Source organism: Rhinatrema bivittatum, chromosome 8 (assembly GCF_901001135.1).
Source record: "Rhinatrema bivittatum chromosome 8, aRhiBiv1.1, whole genome shotgun sequence".
Classification (NCBI taxonomy): Eukaryota; Metazoa; Chordata; class Amphibia; order Gymnophiona; family Rhinatrematidae; genus Rhinatrema; species Rhinatrema bivittatum.
In genome coordinates, this window is record NC_042622.1 from 32922121 (window position 1) to 32946182 (window position 24062).

Here is a 24062-nt window from a genome sequence, read left to right on the forward strand (position 1 = left end):
TAGGGATGTGAATCGTTTTTTGATGATTTAAAACAATTGTCAGACATATTTTTTAAATCATCAAAAATCATTAGAGCTGCGATACAATAACAATTCCCCCGATTTATCATCAAAAAAATCATAAATCGGGGGAGGGGGGAGGGCGGGAAAACCGGCACACCAAAACAACCCTAAAACCCACCCCGACCCTTTAAAACAAATCCCCCACCCTCCCGAACCCCCCCAAAATGTTTTAAATTACCTGGGGTCCAGTGGGGGGGGGGGGGGGGAGGGCCCGGCGCGATCTCCCGCTCTCGGGCCACGGCTGCGTTAATAGAAATGGCGCCGGTGGCCCTTTGCCCTTACCATATGACAGGACAAAGGTAGCGCCAGCGCCATTTTGGTTCCTGTCACCCCGACGTCACGAGTGCAGGAGATCGCTCCCGGACCCCCGCTGGACCCCCAGGGACTTTTGGCCAGCTTGGGGGGGCCTCCTGACCCCCACAAGACTTGCCAAAAGTCCAGCGGGGGTCCTGAGGGCATAGTGAGGGCATAGTGAGGGCATAGTGAGGGCAAAAGTAGCGCCGGCGCCATTTTGAATATTGGCAATACGGCCCGAGTGCAGGAGGTCGCTCCCGGACCCCCGCTGGACTTTTGGCAAGTCTTGTGGGGGTCAGGAGGCCCCCCCAAGCTGGCCAAAAGTCCCTGGGGGTCCAGCGGGGGTCCGGGAGCGATCTCCTGCACTCGTGACGTCGGGTGACAGGAACCAAAATGGCGCTGGTGCTACCTTTGCCCTGTCATATGGTAAGGGCAAAGGGCCACCGGCATCATTTCTATTAACGCAGCCATGGCCCGAGAGCGGGAGATCGCGCCGGGACCCCCCCCCCCCCCCACTGGACCCCAGGTAATTTAAAACATTTTGGGGGGGTTTGGGAGGGTGGGGGATTTGTTTTAAAGGGTCGGGGTGGGTTTTAGGGTTGTTTTGGTGTGCCGGTTTTCCCGCCGATTTACGATTTGACGATTTTTTAACAAAAAAACCCATGACGATCAGATTTCCCTCCCCCCCCAGCCAAAATCGATCGTTAAGACGATCGATCACACGATTCACATCCCTAATACATATTCATTACTAACTGACCTTAAGTGACCTGAATAGTGTCAAATTGTATCATTTTCTGTTAGTGTGCACTAACAGTGGGTAGTACGCACTAACTTCCTGTTAGTGCGCACTACCCATTGTTAGTGCGGGTTAGTGCGCACTAACGGGAGTTAGTGCGCACTAACCCGATCAACGATTTTTTTACGATAAATCGGGGGAATTTCTATTGTATCGCACTCTTTAACGATTAATGACGATATTAAAAATATCGGACGATAATTTAAATCATTAAAAAATGATTCATATCCCTAGTACTTGTAGCCTGGATTGGCCACTGTTGGAGACAGGATGCTGGGCTTGATGGACCCTTGGTCTGACCCAGTATGGCATGTTCTTATCTTCTTTCCCAGGATCCACTGTGGACCTGTCCCCTCCTGGCTCCTCTATGGAGATGGGGCCTGGGAGAGCAGTATATGCTGAATTCATCCCTGGTCCCATACATCTTGATAGCTTACATCTAATGCGCCACCATTAGACCTCAGACTGACTTCTGATTCAAGAATAGGTCGATGGTGAAAGGGTGGGGATTGTGAGGGATAGTTGGCTTTTTTTTAATGTTAGTAAACTGACCTCTCCAGAACGGTTGCTTTCTGTTCCAGATGTCAGTCTTCTGGCAGGAAAAAACAGAGAGCCCTCCTGTCAGTAGTTACTTCATGCTGAATAACACCCCCTACAGGTGCCTTATAATGTATCAAGTCCCATATTTCAAACCTTAAATCCAGTTGTACAAAGCTCTTACTCCTTCTCCTTTCTCCTTACTTCCCTGTTGGTACCTAGAACGGGGTGGGCAAACTATGGCCCATGGGCCAAATCCAGCCCATCATCAGCTTTCTTATGGCCTGCCTATCGATTTAAAATTTACATTACATGTGGCCCTCATAATGTTGGGCCCTGAATGGTGCAGGAAGAGGAGCCGGCTGCATTGCGGTGCATTAACTTATGCACTGGTGGGGTTCCCACTCCTGCCAGCAAGAAGAGAACTGGCACCTCGGCATGGTGAACTGCAAGGTTTCCACTCCTTGCCAGCAAGAACAGGCCCCCACAGCACCGTGGTGTTATGTGCTGGCAGGGCTCGCACTCCCTGCCAGCAAGAAGAGGCCCTGCAGCATAGTGAGCCTGAAGTTGACCTGCCAATGGGCTTCCAGCTCCCAGCCGGCAGGAAGAAGACAACAGAACCTCAGCAGGAAGGATGAGTTGCATGGTGGCTTGGGAAGGGTGGGGGGGGAAGGAGAGGATGTGTAACAGGGAAGGGAGTACCTGAGGAGAGGGGAGCGGGTATGTAACAGGGAAGGGAGTGAATGAGGAGAGGGGACAAGGTGTGTAACAGGGAAGGGAGTGAACGAGGAGAGGGGAAGAGGGTATGTGATTGAGAAGGAAGAGAGTGAGTGGGAAGGAGGGAGCATGACTGAGTGGGAAGGGAGTGAATGGAAAGGGAGTGAGTGGGAAGGAGGGAGCTGACAGACAGATGGGAGTGAGGGGTAAATGAGATGCAAGAGAAGAAGGTGAATGGGAGTGAGGGGATTGAGTGGGAGGGTGAGTGACTGAGAGGGGAGGAAAGGGGTGTGAATGACAGGAGTAAATAATTGAAAGGTGAGTGAGAGGGAAGGGGAGGGAAGAAGTGGAAGAGGGGAATGAGAAGAGAAGGTAGAAGGATTCATGATTGTGAGTGAGAGTGTATGTATGTGTATATAAGAGAGAGAGGAGAAGGCATTTGTTCTCCCCACCTCCCCTCATCCAATCTCAGGCTAACTGGAAATCAAAAGTTAGTAGTTATGGAGAGAGGAAAATTTGTATCCTTATTAGTTTTATTTATTGAGTGTTTGATATAACTGCTGTTTTGAAATATTTAAATGATTTTTGGGAAACAATGTTTTTTTATCCTTATTTTTCTTAATTATTATATGTTCTATAGTTCATCTGTTTTGAAATATTCTTTTTTTAGTATGGTTTACTCATTGTTATGATTGCTTTACATTTCTTGACTTTGTGTTATGAGGAATTGTGATATTTCTGTCTTTGCATTATTGCACTGCATGCGAGTCTGGCTTTTAGTGGTTTCCAGTTCACTTTTTTATCTGCTCCTTTCTATTTATACTCTATAGCCTTTTTATTCTTATTTGGTAAGGGTCTGTCTGTGTTCTGCATTTGTGACTGAGGTGAGATAGTCTGCTAGCCTGTAAAATGTCTTGTTCCTCGCGGATTTAAGGTCCTTCTAATTTTGTTAGAGGCTGGGATCCATGATTGAAGAGGCTCCTTGGGTGATAAGAATGAATGAGGTAGATCTTTAAAAAGTACGCCGGATTTTATAAGATACGCGCGTCCCCCCACCTTCCGCTCCCTTCCCCTACCTAACCCACCCCCCGGCCCTACCTAAATCCCCCCCCCTACCTTTGTTGGGCAAGTTACGCCTGCTTGAAGCAGGCGTAACTTGCGCGCGCCGCCTCGCATGCCCCAGCACAGGCCACAGTGCCGGGGGACTCAGGACCGCCCTCCCGGCCCGCCCCCGAACCATCGCCATGCCCCCGGACCGCCCCCTGACCCCGAACATGCCCCCAGACACGCCCCCTCCCACCCTTTTTACGAAGCCCCGGGACTTAAGCCGCCGGCGCACGAGTGCCCTGCGTGCGTAAATCCGGGAGGATTTACACGCGAAGGGCTTTTAAAATCTAGCCCATTGTGTGTAAGCCTGCTGTATACTGAAATGCCTGCAGCTGGAGGTTTGCTTGCCATGTCAAGGAGCTCCTTAGTGGGAGCCCTGCCTCATCTCACCCACTCGGCCCTTGTTGTGGTCAATAACTTGTAATGTGGCCCCAGCACAAAATCGTTTTCCCACCCCTGACCTAGAGAGTCCCTCCACACCTTCAACAGCCTGATGGTGTAAACGTTGTTAGCACTGGATGGGTGCCATTGATCTTCTTCACTGTCTCCTCCTCCCCAGGAATGGGTCCAGATTAATTCCTCCACCAGGAATTCCGATAGCCCCTTGGTTCTCTCTGGATGAGAGACATCGAGCCCCAGGCCTTAGAGTACTCAGGTATTTTGTAAAACTAAACCTGGAAAAAAGGGATCTGAAGTAGAGAGGGGAAGCGTGGAACAATTTCTTTCTCTAAAACCAAAATAATTCCAAAGAAGCACCTTAAGATAGGCAAAGGCACCCTTTCTACTTTTCCATGGGCCCCCAGGAAACAAAGAAAAACAGGAGTGAGCCTAAGGACTAGCAGCGATAACTAAAGAGTCCGCAGCCTAAAATGGTGGCACTGGGTTTTATAATCTGAGACTCCACCATTTCCAGGCTCCCACATGGGAGATGCTCCCACTTTTGATCCCCCTCCTACAATAGGACTGTCCTCTTAATTGGAATCCATAGGGTTCTCTACACTTTTTATTTTTAATATCTTTTTTTTTAATGCAAGAATAAGAAAAGCACACAAGGAAGAAAACTGTGTTACTACCAGACTGTGTGGCAGGAAGACAATGAAACTGAGAGAAATGCAGTAAGTTCTAAAGTCAAGAAAAGTATCTGCTCCTAAAATAGTGTCAGACCCTCCTTTCCAGAAGGATCTCCGTTCTCTTATGCTCTTATGTCTGCAGCATATCTATTTTGAAGGTAGCACTTTATGCTAATGGTTAATGTACGCTGCAGCTTTGCTGAATTTAATTCAGGCCAGCTCATGCATGAATAAAGCACTTGGAGAAAAAAAGCTCATTTTTGATAATCATTTAATTTTTTTTATATAAGCCCCCTCTTTCACAGCTTAGAGCTGAGCCAATACAGGTCATTGCAGCCTCACCCCCCCCCCCCCCCCAGCCAACTGTTTTTATAGCAGAAAAGGGACACAAAGTCTCATTAACTTTAAAGCATTCATACAGGGCACTGCCGATAACCCGGTTTAGCAGCTGCTTCCCACCAGTGACTGCTAGGACCCTCTCCAGAACGCCAGAGGAAGTGCTCTGCATTGCCATGCGTCCGCCTAGCGCTCAGCTCTTCAATATTAATCTCTCTCCTGTGTAAGGGAGTTTCCCCATGCAAACATGTAAAAGGAGATGATCACAAGGAAAAAAAAACAACCTTCCCATGCTAAATGATGAATCAGCTCTTTAGTGCGGAAAATGCCTGCAATGTGTATCTTTATATTAATATGCTTAGTGCGACTCATGACTTCTATTGGCAAATACCATTAAAAGCTAGAAACGATTCTATTAGCCAGTCATAATGAACGTGTCATTAATCTAGTGGACCTGTGGATTCTTGTGCCTGCTATACATTTCTGTCATGGATAAGCTGAACATTCATTTTTTGTTCTATTATATATTTTTTTTTTCATCTCCTCCCTCAGTCCTGGTGCTTTGTACCATCGTGTTCTTGCTGATACGTTTCTAATCTCCTTTTCTCTTCCTTCCAGGTCTGAATCGTATTTCTCCTCTGCTTCTCAGAGTGTTTCATTCTTTTCATGCCCCTTCTGGCATTTTTTTTCTTACTTAAATAAGGTTGCACTATGCTGCTGTGCAATTCATTGTTCCTAATCCAGAGGTAATCGTCCTTCCATCTCACAAAATCTGTGTGTTTGCTTCAACAAGTTGTCGGCCCGCTCTGAGTCTGTCAGACATCTGCCTCTGCATTCATGTGACTTGTCCAGCTCAGGCAACACTCTTCATTTAGCTTCCTTGCCATGCATTTGAAAACAACTTCAAACCAGTTTTAAATGTATCCCAAAATGGTTGCAAAAAATTTCCATTACAGTTGAAAACCAATTTCTGAACTCATTGGGCCTGAAAGTAAAATGAGGCCTGTGTTGTATCCTGATGCAATCTATCTGTACTTTTGCCCGGTCATTAATCTTCTCTGTTTTATTTAAAGGTGGAGGGTTAATGTTTCGTACCTCACCTCTAATCTGAAGCACCTCCAGCATCATGCAGCATCCTGTGAACATGGCTGAACTTCCTGCTATTCCTGAGCCCTTCTTATAGGCTTTGCTGTTTGGAAGATGCCCTAATGACATCACTTCCTTTCCACTATAAAGGAAGTTCAGAAATACCACTCAATATCTTCGCAACAGGTCTCCTGCTTGTCTTTAGCAGTGCTAGCTGCCAGTGTTTCTCTATGTCTCCCTGCCTGTTCCACTCTGTTTCCAGTTGTTTCTGCTCCTCTCCTGGTTTCGCCTCTGCATCTGTTCATTTGGTCCTTGTATCTCTCTCTCTTGTCTACCCTGCGTTGTCCCCCTTTGGATCTGCTCTCAGCCTGCCTCGACCCTGGCATGGACTTCGACTCTGCCTTGCTCTCTACCTGCCTTGATCCCAGACTGGACTTCGTCTCTGCCTTGCTCACAGCCTGCCTCAAACCCAGACCAGACTTAGACGCTGCCTTGACATCAGCTCAGCCTATATATCCTGCCAGCTGCCAGAATCTGTGGGCTCAACCTAAGGAGGAGGTGGTTGGCTAGGCAGAAGACCTCGGCCATGGTGATTCAGCAGCCGCCTATTAAGTCCAATTTTGTGCATGCAGTGTGCTCTTCACCTGGACTGTGCCTAATGGCACTGTCCCAGCTGCCCCCCCCCCCGCCCTGCCCAGACCCCACCCCCGGACCTCCCCTTTTGGCTGGAGCCAGGTTTCCCCGCATACCAGGAGATACGCACGTAGGTGGCCCGCTTTGAAAATGCATGTGGCGTGCGCACGGCCCAGCCACGTGCACATATCTCCTGTTTTGTACGTGCAGCGGCTTTTGAAAATTTCCCCGTAAGAGAAAGAGCAAAGGTTTGTGAGCACTCATGGAAATTTTCAAAAGAAAAGTAAGCACATATTTTCCCTTTGAAAATTTGGTGCAAAATCCACAAGTGAAAAGTTCCTGCGGACTTTGAACCAAGGTCGGACAGTATGAAGATTGCTCCCATAGGGATATATTTCCAGAAGCCTATGTGTGATTCAGCCGTCTGAAACTGGAGTTTAGCGTAAAAGTAGACACCAGCTGTATGGCAGATGGCTGGCACATGTCACTGTAGCCAAATATCAAAAGAACATTTAGGTGTTCAATCAATTGTGTTATGGAGTCTCAGTTTAGTGGACCCTTAGGCCGACCTGCAAGAGACTGGGAAAGGTATTCAATGTCTCTAGTATGTGGCAGGCCGGGAGGCAGATGTTCAGGCAGGACGTAGAGGTGCTCTTCACCCTGGAAGCTGGTGCTCCCCTGGGAGGAGCCCGTAGGAGCCCAGCCGCTGGGACTTAGGCGGCTTCATCCTTGGAAGCCGAAGCCCCCCCCAGGAGGAGCCCGGCCGCTGGGACTTATGCGAATTGATGATCTTGAGACTGGAGCGGGCAGGCTGATGAGCAGGACTGAGAACTGGAACCAGATTAGAACAGTAGACAGGAACTGTAGCAAGACTCAGATACTGGAACCAGGCAGGAACTGTAGCAAGACTCAGATACTGGAACCAGGCAGGAACTGTAGCAGGCAAGCAGGAACAGAGCGAGTTCCAAAGGCAGCTCACTCCAGGGCACGGAGCAACAGGGAACCGGTTGGTAGCCTGATGCAAGCCCAAGACTGAGTGTCCGCGGCCGGCTTATCAAGGCATAGGCGTCTGATGTCAGGAACTGGGCAGAGTCACCACTGGCGGGAAACGGCCTAGAAAAGCGCCCAAGTGGCGCGCACGCGAGCCTAGAGGCAGGGCGTCCAAGGGAGGCTTCCCAGCGGCGCAGCCCTCGTGGGGACGCCGCCGAACAGGCCGCGAACCAGGCCAACAGAAGCGGGAACAGGTCCAGGAACACGGAGGTAAGGGCTGGTCGCAGCGCTCGCGGCCAGAACTGTAACAGTACCCCCTCCTCAAAGCCCCCCTCCTCAACATCCAGTCAACAATTCCGAGGAGAAGGGTAACAGTCCATAGCGAATGGATGTATTCGAGGGTCTAAAAAGTGGAAGTTGGTAAAACTGGGGACAGCATGAACAGAGAAAACCAGCAGGAAACCACAAAAAAAAAACATGAAGAGACGACGAGAGACCAAGAGCACGAGACCGAGAGCAGACGAGACCAAGGGAACAAGGGACCAAGCGAGCAGAGACTGAGTGAATGGAGACCGCGCGAGCAGCGACCGAGCGAACGGTGACCATGCGAGCAGCGATCAAGCGAACGGTGACTGCGCGACCGACAACACAAAAAACACAAAAGAGGGAGCAAGGGAGCAGAGAGTAAGGGAGCAGCGAGCAAAGGGGCAGAGAGCAAGGAAGCAGCGAGCAAGGGAGCAGTGAGCAAGGGAACAGAGAGCAAGGGAGCAGCGAGCAAGGGAACAGAGAGCAGGGGAGCAGAGAGCAGGGGAGCAGAGAGCAAGGGAGCAGCGAGCAAGGGAACAGAGAGCAGGGGAGCAGTGAGCAAGGGAGCAGAGAGCAAGGGAGCAGTGAGCAATAGGGATGTGAATCGTTTTAGGACGATTAAAATTATCGTCCGATAATTTTAATATCGTCTTAAACCGTTATGGAACACAATACAATAGAGATTCTAACGATTTATCGTTATAAATTGTTAGAATCGTGAGCCGGCACACTAAAACCCCCTAAAACCCACCCCCGACCCTTTAAATTAAATCCCCCACCCTCCCGAACCCCCCCCCAAATGACTTAAATAACCTGCAGGTCCAGCGGCGGTCCGGAACGGCAGCGGTCCGGAACGGGCTCCTGCTACTGAATCTTGTTGTCTTCGGCCGGCGCCATTTTCCAAAATGGCGCCGAAAAATGGCGGCGGCCATAGACGAACACGATTGGACGGCAGGAGGTCCTTCCGGACCCCTGCTGGACTTTTGGCAAGTCTTGTGGGGGTCAGGAGGCCCCCCCCCCAAGCTGGCCAAAAGTTCCTGGAGGTCCAGCGGGGGTCAGGGAGCGATTTCCCGCTGCAAATCGTTTTCGTACGGAAAATGGCGCTGGCAGGAGATCGACTGCAGGAGGTCGTTCAGCCAGCCATTTTTCGGCGCCATTTTGGAAAATGGCGCCGGCCGAAGACAACAAGATTCAGTAGCAGGAGCCCGTTCCGGACCGCCGCCGCTGGACCCGCAGGTTATTTAAGTCATTTGGGGGGGGGGGTTCGGGAGGGTGGGGGATTTAATTTAAAGGGTCGGGGGTGGGTTTTAGGGGGTTTTAATGTGCCGGTTTTGCGATTTTACGTTTTTTCGATTTTTTACGATTTTTCACGATTTTTCACGATATTTTACCCCCCCAAACGGCAACAATACGATTCCTTCCCCCTCCCAGCCGAAATCGATCGTTAAGACGATCGAGGACACGATTCACATCTCTAGTGAGCAAGGGAGCAGAGAGCAAAGGAGCAGAGAGCAAGGGAACTCAAGGAGCGAAAGAGCAAAAAGCGAGAGAGCGGAAAGCGAAAGAGCGAAGGGCGAAAAAGCGATAGAACGAGAACCGGGAAACGAGGGAACCGAACACAGGAACAAGGAGCACACAAACAGGAAACAAAGACAGGCAAGGAACAAAACAAGAACAGGACCACTTTCACTGGCAGGCCCCGTGCTATGGAACACCATGCCACTCGAACTAAGGCTGCAGAGTAATTTGAAAATATTCAAAACCAATCTGAAAACCTGCCTTTTTAAACAAGCTTTTTATAAAGATAAAGAGAAGGAAAAATACAGTTGACTGATAAGGACGCACCAAACTAAAAGTAGTTACTTGTAAGCTACAAATGCACATTAATGTTAAATTCAAACCTCCTAATATGATCCCAAAAGACAAGCCTAATTTACACACATAGTTTTTTTGAAATGAATTGTTACCGCACTATGATGGCACATGATTAATTTGTAATCTATACCACTCACTAGGGATGTGAATCGTTTTTGAACGATTAAAATTATCGTCAGATAATTTTAAAATCGTCCAAAATCGTTAGAGTGCACGATACAATACAAATGCCCCCGCTTTATCGTCAGGGGCATTTGTATTGTATCGTTAAATAGGGCATGGGAATTATTTGGGGAAGGGCGGGAAAATCAGCACACCAAAACAACCCCTAAACCCACCCCGACCCTTTAAAACCAATTCCTTACCCTCCCCCACCCTCCCGAACCCCCCCAAAATGTTAGGTTACCTGGTGGTCCAGTGGGGGGGGGGGGTCCTGGCGCGATCTCCCGCTCTCGGGCCATCGGCGCCATTTTGGCTGCCACTAATTAAAATGGCGCCGATGGCCCGATAAAAAAAAACCCCACCCCGACCCTTTAAATCGACCTCCTACCCTCCCGATCCAATTCACATCGCTAGGGAGGCCCGACCCTTTAAATCGACCTCCCACCCTCCCGACCCCCCCAAAACCTTTTAAAATTACCTGGTGGTCCAGGGGGGCCTCGGGGAGAGATTTCGCTGCATCAGCTGTTCTATAAAAAAAAAAAAAAATTGCGCCGATGCCCCTTTGCCCTTACCATGTGACAGGGTATCCATGCCAGCCGGCCATCCAGTGCTCCTACCATGTGACAGGGGCCGGCCAATGGCACGGATACCCTATCACATGGTAAAGGCAAAGGGGCATCGGCGCCATTTTGTTTTTTTTAATAGAACAGCTGATGCCGCAAAATCACTCCCCGAGGCCCCCCTGGATCTCTCCTCTCCCCGAGGCACCCCCTGGATCTCTCCCCGAGGCCCCCCTGGACCACCAGGTAATTTTAAAAGGTTTTGGGGGGGTCGGGAGGGGGGGTCGATTTAAAGGGTCAGGTGTTTTGTTTTTTTTTAGTGGCGCGGGCCTCCCTAGCGATGTGAATTGGAATCGGAAACGATTCCAATTCACACATCTTAACGATCAGATTCCCCCCCTCCCCCAGCCGAATCTGATCGTTAAGACGATCTGGCACACGATTCACATCTCTACCACTCACATTTTCATTAGCGTGCCTTGCTGTAAACCGTTGTGATGGTTATCTAACTTAACGACGGTATAGAAAAGTTTTTAAATAAATAAATAAAGACCAACAAGCAACAAGCAAGAAACAACAAGAAACATCAAGAAGCCCGGAAGGCAAAGAAAAACCAACAAACCAGTAGGGGTGCAGGCGCCTCCTGCAGATCGTAAAACCCCAACCTGGTAACAGGGTAGCAAAAAAGGTTCTGGATACAGGTGCCTCCTGTAGGTCGTTTCAAAAAGGAAATCCAGACAGCTGGCGCCTCCAGCAGGTCGTAAACAAGCAAGAACAGTCCAGAAAAAATTTTTTCGGTCCCATCACCGTCCAGGATCATGGGCAAGAGTCAGAACACGGCAAACCCATCGCTGAAAGTACCGTCGAGCAGGGACAGGATATAGGCTACTTTCACCTCATCCGAGGGGAACTGCCGAGGCAACAGGGAGAACCATATGAAACATTGGTTCAGAAAGCCGCGGCAGGTCCTTAAATCTCCAGCGTAGCGAGATGGTGCTGGTAGCTGAGTCACAGAAGAGCTGTGTCCCTCGGGGACCACGCCAGCAGGAGGCAAGGACTCCAGGCGAGAGGACTGCCGTTCCACCGTAGCTGCCAGGGAATCGATGCAGCTCTGATGGCAACTGCTGGGCCATCCCAGGCAGGTCCGAGGGAGCAGGCGCATCCGAGCCCATGGCCTTGCAATCTGTTATGGAGTCTCAATTTAGTGGACCCTTGGGCCGACCTGCAAGAGGCTGGGAAAGGTATTCAATGTCTCTGGTGCACCGCAGGCCGGGAGGCAGAAGTTCAGGCAGGACGTAGAGGTGTTCTTCACCCTGGAAGCTGGTGCTCCCCTGGCAGGAGCCCAAAGGAGCCCAACCGCTGGGACTTAGGTGAAGCTTCACCCTTGGAAGCCGAAGCCCCCCTGGGAGGAGCCCGTAAGAGCCCGGCCACTGGGACTTAGGTGAGTTGATGATCTTGAGACTGGAGCGGGCAGGCTGATGAGCAGGACCGAGAACCGGAACCAGACTAGAACAGTAGACAGGAACTGTAGCAAGACTCGGATACTGGAACCAGGCAGGAAATGTAGCAAGACTCGGGAACTGGAACCAGGCAGGAACTGTAGCAAGACTCGGGAACTGGAACCAGGCAGGAACTGTAGCAGGCAAGCAGGAACCAAGCAAGTACTGTAGCAGGCAAGCAGGAACAGAGCGAGTTCCAAAGGCAGCTCACTCCGGGGCACGGAGCAACAGGGAACCGGTTGGTAGCCCGATGCAAGCCCAAGACTGAGTGTCCGCGGCCGGCTTTTCAAGGCCGCGGAGTCTGACGTCAGGAACTGGGCGGAGTCACCACTGGCGGGAAACGGCCTAGAAAAGCACCCAAGTGGCGCGCGCGCGAGCCTAGAGGCAGGGCGTCCAAGAGAGGCTTCCCGGCGGTGCGGCCCTCGTGGGGACGCTGCCGAACAGGCCGCGATCCAGGCCAACAGAAGCGGGAACAGGTCCAGGAACACGGAGGTAAGGGTTTGGTCGCGGCGCTCGCGGCCAGAACCGTAACAAATTGTACAGATTTGTTTCTTTAAACTACGCCTTCTGCGCGCAGCACAACCTTTCCAATGCGTTGCGGACTTTCGTACTGTCACTCAGGCTTTTATTCTTAATTCCTGAAGCTACTGGAATTCCCTTTATGAAGGTCTTCCAAAATCATCATTAGAGTCTCTTCAACTCATACAGAATTTGGCTACTTGTCTCATTTCTGCTTATTCTATACGTACGCGCTCATATTGCTCCTGCGCTGATAGACTTACATTGGCTCCCTGTGGTCTGGGGAATCAACTTTAAAATTCTTACTTTAGTTTTTAAATCCATTCATGGACTATGACTACGGTGTTTTCCAGAGCTGCAGAGATATTGTTCTGTTCGTCCGTCACGCTCTTCCACTGGTACCTTCACATATGTAGTTTCACTTAAAGGATTCTCGGAATGTTTCAGGTTACTGGACCCACCTTTTGGAACGAACTTCCTGAGTTTATTGTCAGAATCTGACTATATGGTTCAGGAAACTGCTAAAGAGCTTTCTCCTTTCCACAGCTTTCAGCCTACCCCTAGTGACTTATCACACTTTCCCTTGGACTTTGGGCTTGATAGAGCTTCTCAGATAGGTCGCGTAGGTAGTTTGGGGATATAAACTGGTTGCTTTATTTTATTTGTCAATGTCAAGTGTTTTTTGCCTTGTTATTACTTACTGTGAATGTTATTCTGTTACTCGCCAAGAACTGAAGATTGGCGGGTGATACATTTTTAAAAATAAATAAAATATGCGATCTAGTCATTAGGAGGGCTATTTTTCAAAGCCACTTATGCAAGTGAAAAAGTGATTTCTCCACGTAACTGGGCTGTCTGAAAATTATTCTTCCCCAGTATGGCAAAACTTCTGTGCATTCTTCCAGAAGGTGCACATTTGTTGCCACCTTTAGAAAATGTGTTTTCCGGGGGAGGACCAGCACATGCAGCAATTCCACTTTCTTTGGGTGCAATTTTCCAGCAAATATCTACCGGCATTAAAAAGCCAGGTGCCTCCCCGGCAAGTACCCGTGGGCTTCGTCCCACTTTGAAATGTGCCTCCTATGTGTCTCAGATTAAGTGCATGTGGACATGCAACTTCAGAATTTAGAAAATTTAACTGACAGGGTGAGTCATAACCAACCTTACTTATTTGCATTCTGTTGTGGGATAAAACATCTTCCATTGGAATACTCTCGAAAGTCCCTGTCAGCAGCAGTGCTTCCTTACGGACAGTGCCGTTTGGAAGTTTCTCAAGAAAATCTATTTTTCCAATCAACCCCAACATTCAAGTTCATTTTTTGACCTAGAAGGAACTTTACTTGGAAATTAAACACCAGACTCCTCGCTGGACCTACATATTAGCATATCAGGCACTCAGCAAGGTTAAGATCATTGCTGTCTCAGCAGGATGATGAGCATAATTCATATCGCCACTACTTCAAGGTTAGATTATTGACATTGTAAGTCCTCCTGCAAGCACCCAAGACTACTGCTACAGTTTATGCTTTTTATTCAGCACTTAAATGGCAACACAATTCTGGAAAAACCCCATTTGTCTGGAAATGCTAAGAGTCAATAGCTCTGAATCGCTTGCTCCCTTCCCTTATTCTTGACTTGCTTCATAATTTGAACCCTTCTGACCACTCAATAGGGCTACCATATGTGACAGAGACCATATACGTCTGTAGGGAGAGTGAGACTTGTAGGTCCTGGCTCTTAGGAAATTGCCAGTGAGCCAAATAACCTTGTTCTTTCTGAAGCATTACCTTTGATTTCTAACCCTGGCAGTGAAATGTGTTTTTGACACATCTCTTGACAATACTATTAATTATTCTATTTCCTACACAGTTAATTTGCTCATCAAATTCCTGACTCTCTAAACCGCTGCAAAATATTTTAATTTATATAGTGCTCCGGATTTGCTGGTTTTCTTTGTCTTGAACACAGTGCTAATTATTTTTGATGGTCAATTAAAGTTCACGCTAGCCACTCATGACATCCTTCAACTACCTACAAAAATATTTCTAATTAAAAAACTGTCCTGCGTTCTGGGGTTTGAGATGGGAAAAAAATAACAGCCGGATAAGCTACAGCAGGGCTGGCATAATAGCTTGAATTCTCTGAAATTTCTATTCCTGAAAACACTGGAACACACTTTTAATGGGGATGTGCCGTCATTTAAAAATGACAGATGGAAACCCTGGCATTCATCGTGCTAATTCATTTCTAATCTGAAACAACGAAAGCAAACAATGAAATTTTGTTTCATTTTTTTTCCTTTTACCACGCGCTACCTGGTCACACACGATAATGAAAAAACAGAAACAAGAATGAATTGAAAACAAATTGCAAACAAAATGAAATACAAAAAGAAACAAACATTTATTTCCATGCACACCCCCCTATTTTCATTTGCGTGCCTCCTACTTCTACCTGCTGTTTCCTTTTTGTTCTTTATTTGTCTTTTTTTATTGTTTTTCTGGCCCCTTTCTGTGCCCAGGTATAATTGCCACTCGCATAAAATTCCACCTCTAACTCCTTTAGGAATTGGAAAGCATTTCTTGCATGCGTAAGTACAAACTTACCAAATCAAAAAACCCAGCCGGTGAATATTAGAAATACACAAATAACAAATTCACTGGGAAGCCCTCCACTATACTAAGTTTGAGATCCAACATATAATATGAAATAGAAGACAGTGAACTTCATATAAAAGACGCTGACTGTACTCACTTGTCTGAGTGTCTGACATTTGATTTCCATACATCACAACACCATACAATCATTGGTCACTTTTCTTTTTGTGGTATTTTCAATTGCAAATTAGTCAAAGAGAGCAAATATTGTCTTAGATCTTTTTAGAAACAGGCCCGACACTGTAGCAGTGCTTCCATTAGCTGCATCAGGGTCCTCACCAAAAGCGAGTGCTAGTAAAATTGTGCTTGTCTTAATCTGACACAAAAGGTTTATGATACAGAGGAGTACAGATCTTATCATCTCGCTAGTATACAGTCATGTGTTGGAAAGAAATGGGCTCTGTGCTGTATGCAATAGTGAAGTGTAAGTTGACATCTAAAGTTATTAAGCCAGCTATGAAATTTGTTATGATCAGGCTTGTGAACCCTTGGACTGACGGGAGGATGGTGTACCTTAGGAAGTGGATCCGTAGGTTCTCCCATTGGGTGGCGAGGCAGGACAGAAGAAGTGACCAGCTGACCCTCGGCAATGGAGACTGAGGCGACTGTGGAGGCAGACGAAGCGTCGTGACTTCGAGGAGAGGAACTATGTCTTCGCCACTGGAAGCCTGCGGTCCCCCCAGGAGGAGCCCGTAGGGACCCGGGCCGCTAGGACTTAGGTGGACATTTGAGAGGTCAAGGAGTCGAGAGTTCGGAGCAAGGGCTAACTGGAGCTTCATCCCTGGAAGCCCAAGGTCCACCCGGGAGGAACCCGTAGGGACCCGGCCGCTGGGACTTAGGTGGGCCCTTGGAGACGGTGGTCCAGAAGATGTCCAAGGTCAAGTGCCAGAGGGTCGTCGCTTACCAGTCCGAGGTCACACGCCAAGGGATCGCCGCTTGCCAGTCCAAAGTCACACACCAGGAATCACCGCTAGCCAATCCGAAGTCAGGAACCAGGAACACCAAGACGAGACAGGAACCAGGAACAAGGATCCAAAGCGCAAGAAGACTCACCGAAGCAAGCAGACTTAAACAGCGCTACAAGAGACGTTGCCAAGTCAAGGAATGAAGCCTCCCTTTATACTTCCTCTACTCAGGCTCATTGAAAACAGCTGTAAGTAGTTAAAGGGGCCTGGCCCCTTTAAATCTAGAGAGGAGGCGCGGCCTCACGCCTAACGATGGCGGCGGCCATCTTGGATTTCCTCCGTGGAGGAAAGACTGCCGGACGCCACGAGGGAGGAGCAGGGACAGCTCCCCACCCGGCGGCCATCCCGGGGACCCATGCCGGAGCAACGGGCACAGACTTAGCGGTTTCTTTAGAGGCTGCCGCTGCGGGTCACTGCCGCGGGCAAGGTAGGGGACCGCGGTCGTGGCCGTCCACGGCCTCGGAACATAACAAAATTTCAGCAATTCCTCTTCTTTACCTACCCATGCAAAGAAAATATCATATATATTGTGAACATATGGGTTGGCAGCTAGATGTCACTAGGCACCTGTAGAGAAACTCTAATATCATGAGCGTTCCATCCCTCTCAGACCCTCCCAACCTGGAGGGCTATGGTTGTTGGACGCCTCAACCTATTTAGCCCAACCATTTTTTAACTCAGTGTGATCAGTTTTAGAGAGCCTCTGAACAAGGAGAGCTTTTGGTTTTATTCTCTGGTCAGGCCTCCCAGCCTCACTCTGGGGCAAAAGGGCTCTCATCCTGAGGACTGAAGATCTGTGAGCACCACTCTACTCCCTAGGTGGGCAAGTCCAGTGACAGATCTTTTGAGAGAGACAGTGATGGTTGAAGATGCATCCAGCTTTACCTTCAGATGTATTTTTTGGACATTTGCTGTATGGGGAGGTTTTTCCTGATTCACCCCTCCCCACAGGGATGCAGTGCTAAGGCAGCCTGATCTACTTTTGACTTTTCCTGCATGAGAAGTCCTCAATAACAACAACTAAGTAGGGATGTGAATCGTTTTCCATATCGTCTTAACGATAGAAATCGTGTGGCAGGGCAAGAAAATCGTCTTAGGCACGATTTTTTAGTTAAAAAATCGTTAAAAATCGTTTTTTCTGATTAGTGCGCACTAACGGGAGTTAGTGCGCACTAACTGGGAGTTAGTGCGCACTAACTGAAAATGATACAATTTGACACTTTTCAGGTCAGTTAAGGTCAGTTTAGGAATGAATATGTATTCCTATTGGCTGCCCTCTTATTTATTCATGTTACCAAGTTTCCTACTGACAGTATATGGGGGATGGGAAATGGAAACAGTTGGTAGCTTGACAAAACAAGTAATGTGATCAGTCAATGTGACTAGAACTTGTGCCCTAACCCTGATACCAGGGGTATTGTGATCTTCCTGCACACAGTGCCCTATCCCTATTAATACCAGGAGTGTTGTGATCTTCCTGCACACAGTGCCCTATCCCTAATACCAGGGGTGTTGTGATCTTCCTGCACACCGTGCCCTATTCCTGATACCGGGGGTGTTGTGATCTTCTTGCACACATCCCGATATCAGGGATAGGGCACTGCATGCAGGAAGATCACAACACTCCTGGTATTAATAGGGATAGGGCACTGCATGCAGGAAGATCACAACACTCCTGGTATTAATAGGGATAGGGCACTGCATGCAGGAAGATCACAACACCCCTGGTATCAGGGATAGGGCACTGTGTGCAGGAAGATCACAATACCCCGGAGGAGTGAGGGTCAGGCAGCTCCCCCCTGTCTGTGAAGCCAGCCTCTCACTAGTAATGCAGGGAGGGAGCTGTCTCAGACTTCACCATCCTCCCCCCGCCCCTTACCCACACACCATTCACTAGCTGGGACATGGGGGAAGTCAGGAGTGAGGGTCAGGCAGCTCCCCCCTGTCTGTGAAGCCAGCCTCTCACTAGTAATGCAGGGAGGGAGCTGTCTCAGACTTCACCATCCACCCCCCCCCCCTCACCCACACACCATTCACTAGCTGGGACATGGGGGAAGTCAGGAGTGAGGGACAGGCAGCTCCCCCCTGTCTGTGAAGCCAGCCTCTCACTAGTAATGCAGGGAGGGAGCTGTCTCAGACTTCACCATCCTCCCCCCCCCCTCACCCACACACCATTCACTAGCTGGGACATGGGGGAAGTCAGGAGTGAGGGTCAGGCAGCTCCCCCCTGTCTGTGAAGCCAGCCTCTCACTAGTAATGCAGGGAGGGAGCTGTCTCACACTTCACCATCCTCCCCCCCCCCTCACCCACACACCATTCACTAGCTGGGACATGGGGGAAGTCAGGAGTGAGGGTCAGGCAGCTCCCCCCTGTCTGCGAAGCCAGCCTCTCACTAGTAATGCAGGGAGGGAGCTGTCTCAGACTTCACCATCCTCCCCCCCCCTCACCCACACACCATTCACTAGCTGGGACAAGGGGGAAGTCAGGAGTGAGGGTCAGGCAGCTCCCCCCTGTCTGTGAAGCCAGCCTCTCACTAGTAATGCAGGGAGGGAGCTGTCTCAGACTTCACCATCCCCCCCCCCCCCCCTCACCCACACACCATTCACTAGCTGGGACATGGGGGAAGTCAGGAGTGAGGGTCAGGCAGCTCCCCCCTGTCTGTGAAGCCAGCCTCTCACTAGTAATGCAGGGAGGGAGCTGTCTCAGACTTCACCATCCACCCCCCCCCTCACCCACACACCATTCACTAGCTGGGACATGGGGGAAGTCAGGAGTGAGGGTCAGGCAGCTCCCCCCTGTCTGTGAAGCCAGCCTCTCACTAGTAATGCAGGGAGGGAGCTGTCTCAGACTTCACCATCCTCCCCCCCCCTCACCCACACACCATTCACTAGCTGGGACATGGGGGAAGTCAGGAGTGAGGGTCAGGCAGCTCCCCCCTGTCTGTGAAGCCAGCCTCTCACTAGTAATGCAGGGAGGGAGCTGTCTCAGACTTCACCATCCTCCCCCCCCCCTCACCCACACACCATTCACTAGCTGGGACATGGGGAAGTCAGGAGTGAGGGTCAGGCAGCTCCCCCCTGTCTGTGAAGCCAGCCTCTCACTAGTAATGCAGGGAGGGAGCTGTCTCAGACTTCACCATCCTCCCCCCCCCTCACCCACACACCATTCACTAGCTGGGACATGGGGGAAGTCAGGAGTGAGGGTCAGGCAGCTCCCCCCTGTCTGTGAAGCCAGCCTCTCACTAGTAATGCAGGGAGGGAGCTGTCTCAGACTTCACCATCCTCCCCCCCCCCCCCTCACCCACACACCATTCACTAGCTGGGACATGGGGGAAGTCAGGAGTGAGGGTCAGGCAGCTCCCCCCTGTCTGTGAAGCCAGCCTCTCACTAGTAATGCAGGGAGGGAGCTGTCTCAGACTTCACCATCCTCCCCCCCCCCCTCACCCACACACCATTCACTAGCTGGGACATGGGGGAAGTCAGGAGTGAGGGTCAGGCAGCTCCCCCCTGTCTGTGAAGCCAGCCTCTCACTAGTAATGCAGGGAGGGAGCTGTCTCAGACTTCACCATCCTCCCCCCCCCCTCACCCACACACCATTCACTAGCTGGGACATGGGGGAAGTCAGGAGTGAGGGTCAGGCAGCTCCCCCCTGTCTGTGAAGCCAGCCTCTCACTAGTAATGCAGGGAGGGAGCTGTCTCAGACTTCACCATCCTCCCCCCCCCCTCACCCACACACCATTCACTAGCTGGGACATGGGGGAAGTCAGGAGTGAGGGTCAGGCAGCTCCCCCCGTCTGTGAAGCCAGCCTCTCACTAGTAATGCAGGGAGGGAGCTGTCTCAGACTTCACCATCCTCCCCCCCCCCCTCACCCACACACCATTCACTAGCTGGGACATGGGGGAAGTCAGGAGTGAGGGTCAGGCAGCTCCCCCCTGTCTGTGAAGCCAGCCTCTCACTAGTAATGCAGGGAGGGAGCTGTCTCAGACTTCACCATCCTCCCCCCCCCCCCCTCACCCACACACCATTCACTAGCTGGGACATGGGGGAAGTCAGGAGTGAGGGTCAGGCAGCTCCCCCCTGTCTGTGAAGCCAGCCTCTCACTAGTAATGCAGGGAGGGAGCTGTCTCAGACTGGTATCAGGGTTAGGGCACTGTGTGCAGGAAGATCACAACACTCCTGGTATTAATAGGGATAGGGCACTGTAAGAGATGACTGTAGTAGATTGAATAAAGATCTGATGTTTCTGCTCTCCTCACACCAAACAAAAACAACACACAAGCAGAGAAGCCCTTCTTACAAAGCTGAGCTAGTGAGTTAAGTAGGAGAAAAAGTAAACATACTGGTGCCAGTGTGGCTACTTAAAAAATACACTTACCAACAATCAATTACATATATTTGAACTGTGTACAGTTCCAGCCAGGACCACCTTTCTAAAATGCACAGTGATTGGCAAATTCAACATGCACTAGCATTTCAGGTGCCTGCTAACAAAAATAATAAACAAACAAGTTCTAGTCACGTGAGTGCTGATCATTACATTACTTTTTTTGTCAAGCTTCCAACTGTTTCCATTTCACATCCCCCCAACCATATTGGTAACATCAATAGATAAGAGCACAGCCAGCCATAGGAATACATACATACATATTCATTCCTAAGTGACCTTTACTGACCTGGGAAGTGTGAACACTTTGTTTCATTTTCTGTTGGTGTTCGTTAGTTTCTAGTTCCATTTCCCATCCCCCCAACCATCACCTCAGTGGTAACCTTGGTAACATCAATAGATAAGAGGGCAGCCAGCCAATAGGAACACATATTCATTCTTAACTGACCTTCAGTGACCTGGAAAGTGTTTATTTGTATCATTTTCAGTTAGTGCGCACTAAATCGAGTTAGTGCGCACTAACGGGGAGTTAGTGCGCACTAACTCGAGTTAGTGCGCACTAACACGATTTAACGATTTTTAACGATAAATCGTTAGAATTTCTATTGTATCGTGTTCTATAACGATTTAAGACGATATAAACATTATCGGACGATAATTTTAATCGTTGAAAAACGATTCACATCCCTACAACTAAGGAGAATGCGTAATAACGAGAGACCCCAATTGGATCTTGACTTATGGGTCCAGGACAGGCTGGGTGGCCAGGAAAGATATGGATTCAGGTAGGACTGTTTTGCTGTCTTTGAGGGGACCCCCTCCAATAGGATTCTAACCCCATCATTTATCAAAATACATTATGGTGTTAAAGCATGTGATAATATGTTAATGCCAGCGAAAAGAATGATAACACATAGTGCGAATGCAAATTTTTGAGGGGGGCAGGATTAGGGAGGAGTTTGGATGGGATTTAGTTAAATTAGGGACAATATTGCACAGTATGATAGAATAACACATACTATTGGATGGTTTTAATGCTGGAAATAACCACACCTTTTTTCCTGTGCAATATATTTTTGGAATTGCATTTTGGCTATTTCTGGGCTTAGGGGAGGGAGGGAGGGAGAGAGAGAAGGAGAAGGAGAGCCTCTGGGAAGGGCCTCACTGTGTGCACCTATTTATATCTCTATAGGAGGGCCACCTAATAGGCCAAGGTGAGGTGTTAGTGGTGGTTTAGGAGCCAGTTTCGCATGTAGAGTGAGACATACAAACAGCACAGTACACCTTGGTGAGGATTTGATGTCATTTGGAGTGAGGAAAGTCTCACAAAGATGAAATTTTGTACTATGTTATCTCACCCTAGCTTGATTGTACCCTGTTATAGAGTTCATCAAGCTTGGGTGAGAGAACATAGTAGAAATTTAAGAACATAAGAACATGAGAAATTGCCATGCTGGGTCAGACCAAGGGTCCATCAAGCCCAGCATCCTGTTTCCAACAGAGGCCAAACTTTCCTCACTCCAAATGACGTCAAATCTTCACCAAGGTATACTGTGCTGTTCATACATCTCACTCTACATGCGAAACTGCCATCTAAACCCTAAACCACCATTAACACTTCACCTCGACCTATTAGGTGGTCCTCCTATAGAGATATAAATAAATAGTTGCACACAGTGAGGCCCTCCCCAGAGCCTCTCTCTCTCTCTCCCTTCCCCCCACTCCCCAGTGCAGGATGTGAAAAATAGGGACTATCACAAGGTGCACTACATTTACCGCACCATGCAAAGCGGTAAGTTACTGCGTGATGCGGTAACTTAAACATTTCCATAAGCATGCCCCTTTTTGTTATCAATGCATTATTAACTTTTTTTGATGAACCTAGGGGTTGGTTGCCACTTGGTGAGCCTTGCGTAATTAAAATCACCATGGGAAGATCTTCTCAGATGCCTGAAACAAAGGATACCTACTTACAGAGAAATACACATGGACCAAAGTCAGATGTAACTCCAACATTATGGACAAATAGAATTTAATTTGATTATTACCAATCAGTAAACTTTATTTTAACACTCAGAGCCTGGTCCTGTCTGGTTTTGACCCAGCATCTCACCCTTTGGGATGTAGCTGCTAATAACACATATTCGGGCCGATGCAGTAAAGTGTGCTCAGGCTGAGCGCACTGTTAGCTCCTGTTTGGCCGCATGTTTTCTACATGCTATTTTTACCCCTTATACAGAGTAAGGGGTAATAGCACGTGGAAAATGCGCAGCCAACCCCCCCCCCCCCCCCCCCCCGAAACTAATAGCGCCCGCAACATGCAAATGCCTATTAGTTATTCCCGTACGATTCAGAAAGTAAAATGTGCAGCCAAGCCGCAAATTTTACTCTCAGAAATTAACGCCTGCCAAAGGCCGACACCGGGGAAGTGGTCAGAAAATCAGAAAAAAATGCTTTTCTGTACACCCTCCGACTTAATATCATAGCGATATTAAGTCAGAGGCCCCAAAAATTAAAAAAAATTAAAAATCTGCCCGTGGCCTGCGGGTTGAAAGATGGACGCTCAATTATGCCGGCATCCATTTTCCAAACCCATGGCTGTCAGTGAGTTTGAGAACTGACGCCGGTAAAATTGAGCGTCGGCTGTCAAACCCACTGACCGCCGCCGCTCCTGTCAAAAAGGAGGTGCTAGGGACGCACTAGTGTCTTTAGCGCCTCCTTTTACCGCGAGCCCTCATTTGCATTTTTTGTTTTTCTGAATTGCGCGCCCAAGAGAGCGGGCGCTCGCCCGCTCTCCCGCGGGTTTTTCTGTATTGGCCCAACTGAAAGCAAGACACCATGATCTGGGCCATAAGCGGGAGCTTCCCCCTATAAAAAGAATCCACCATGGGATAAAGAGTTAATTACTAGCAGGAGCAGCCATGAAGAAAATAAATATGCTTGTGTATCCTTGGGACCTAATACCACCACTCCCTTCTAAGGGTTACAATATATTTATAAATGACCCGGAAATGGGAACAACAAGTGAGGTTATCAGATTTGCTGATGACACAAAATTATTTATAGTTGTTAAATCGCAAGAGGATTGTGAGAAATTGCAAGAGGACCTTGCAAAACTGGGAGACTGGGCATGCAAATGGCAAATGTAAGTTAATGTGGACAAGTGCAAAGTGATGCACTTATGGAAGAGTAACCCAAATTATAGCTACACAATGCAAAGTTGCACATTAGGAATCACCATTCAGAACAAGGATCTAGGCATCATTGTTGATAATACATTGAAATCTTCTGTTCGGTGTGCAGGGCACTGTATCATATACCCTCTGAAAACCCAAATATACTATATCAGCTGGCTCACCTTTAGCTACATGTTAATTTATTTACTCCTTAAAAAAATCTAAAAGACTGAGGAATAAAAACGGAATTGGATTCAGATGACAACCAATGGTGAGCCCTCACTTTTGTGGTCTGGGGTACTGATACGCAGACATTAGGGAAAAAGC